The sequence below is a fragment of the Chenopodium quinoa genome, unplaced genomic scaffold, assembly GCF_001683475.1.
Source record: "Chenopodium quinoa cultivar QQ74 unplaced genomic scaffold, ASM168347v1, whole genome shotgun sequence".
NCBI lineage: Eukaryota > Viridiplantae > Streptophyta > Magnoliopsida > Caryophyllales > Amaranthaceae > Chenopodium > Chenopodium quinoa.
The window spans coordinates 3,599,263-3,601,517 of NW_018743204.1; the positions used below are offsets into that span (position 1 = coordinate 3,599,263).

At 34.6% G+C, this 2,255-nt stretch overlaps 1 pseudogene; it reads left to right on the forward strand.

Annotated features, from left to right (window-relative positions):
• Positions 1–485: 485 nt before the first annotated feature.
• On the forward strand, positions 486–1,884 carry LOC110733796 (annotated as a pseudogene).
• The last annotated feature ends 371 nt before the right edge of the window (positions 1,885–2,255 follow it).

Below are 2,255 nucleotides of genomic sequence, written 5' to 3' on the forward strand. Positions count from 1 at the left end.
TTGATGGTCTATATATAATAAGTCACATGTTCAACAAAACAAGTAATTAAAAATGATAGGAGTAATGGTCTAAATTGTGTATTTTTTATGGCCATTTAAAAAACGTTTAGGGGTGTAAAATAAACACGTGAACAAGTAAAAATATTGTTGCATTGCTCACTAAATTTCCCTTATACTTCAATGCAATTTACACAGAGTTTGTAGGAGTAAAGACTAGATGCTTCTGGTCCCAAGAGAAATAGCCAAAAAGGTATCGAAACTTCAAATTAGTGGATACAAGAAGAACATCAACACTTTGCAATTGTCCCACTTACAAGTGGCTAAGGCTAATATTAGAGTCCACAACACCCCCACTTTCAATTTTTACGTGACCCTTTCAATTTTGCTACTCGACGTGGAACCAATATATCCCATAATTTGTATCCTACCTACTTTATTATAAATACACTACACTTCACTTGCATACTTCATCAAATTAAAGAATCATACACACTTTCATTGATAAAAGCTTAGTGCAGCTTTCTTACTTGCTTGTTCAATTTTTTTGTAGTTGATTACTTGCTTTTTCTAAGTTAGATTACAAAGTTTTTTTTGATTATAATGGCAATGTCTATGCAAGTGCAAGCCCTTCTATCCAACTCGGTTGGCGCCTTTGCTAATGGGTCTTCCAAGGTGTCTCCTTTGGGGTATAACCCTCGGATGGGAAAGCGGGTTAATTTTGGGGTGAAGTGTATGGCTGAGAAAAAAGGCTGACGGTGAGCCCAAGGTTGACTCCGGTGTGCCTATGTCAAACCCTAGCGTAGCTTCACCCACCCCAACTCCACCCTCTAGGCCACAGCCTAAAAAGGTATGTTATCGTGACTAATCTATATCTATTTATCCAACTTTTTTTCTGTTCTGAAATTTTTTTAAATCTTACAACAGCTCTAATTTGTCATGATAAAATTAAATGGCATGTTAGTCTGCATTAGATTTGTGTCGTTTTAACATGTGACATGGAGATAAATTGATATGAACCTAATTAAATTCCCTAGGATGAAATTAAAATGCACTCATCACATACTGTTTGTAGTAACTAGGCTAGTTGATATTTTGCACATATGGAACACTTATGAATTACATTAACATTATTAACAACCTAGGAATTATACTAAATCATCTATATTTGCATTCCACAGGTAAGCACAAACTTCACAGACGTATTCGCCTTCAGCGGCCCTGCACCGGAAAGGATCAATGGCCGTCTAGCCATGATCGGTTTCGTGGCTGCAGTAGCCGTAGAACTATCACAGGGCACAGACTTGTTTTCTCAGATATCCGATGGCGGAGCACAATGGTTCCTAGGAACCAGCATTCTATTATCAGTAGCATCGTTGGTGCCGTTGTTCAAAGGGGAACGAGCAGAAGCAAAGACTAGTGGGTTTATGAACGCAAACGCCGAGCTATGGAATGGTAGGATTGCTATGTTAGGCCTTGTTGCCTTGGCTTTCACCGAGTTTGTTAAAGGTGGAGCGCTTGTTTGAGTAACTCACCATTTTTTAGTGTAGTGTTATTATTGTTATTGGTTGTAAAACTTGTAATAGCTTGAAAAAAATTATACTTTGATCAAAGTTTTATATTGCATGTAGATATGAAATTAATTATTATGGGATGTTTACAGTTTAGGGAGCTGATTAGGTTACTGTAAAATGTAATGTACTCCTATGATGATATTTATCTATGTTGATCAAATAGCCATCATGACAATTGTATACTAAGAGCATCTTTATTGGTGAACCCAAATAAATGGTTCATGGGTCACTATCACCATTTCTCTCTCATCCACATCAACCCAACAAACCATTTACAATATTCACTCTTAACAATGAACACTAAACAATGGTTCATCATCAATACTCCCTACCCCACCTTATTTTATTTTTGTAAATATAATCTTTTTTGTTTCATAATTATAATTTATTAACCCGATGTCAATGTAATTAATTGACTTATTTAATATTTTAATCGTGATTACTAATTAAGAAATTATCGCATTTTTTTATCAGCTTTTTAAAAAACTAATTCTTGTGATTAATATTTTTTAAACAACAACGCAGCTAATTTTAATTAACAAAAAAAAAAGAGGTACAAATCGTGATTACAGTTCTACAACTATAATCTAGTACATTTTATTTAAAAAAAAAAAACAACTACACATCGTTTTGTAAGATGTCCTTAGGGATAACCATTTTTTGTAAACCTAGTTGCCTAAGTTT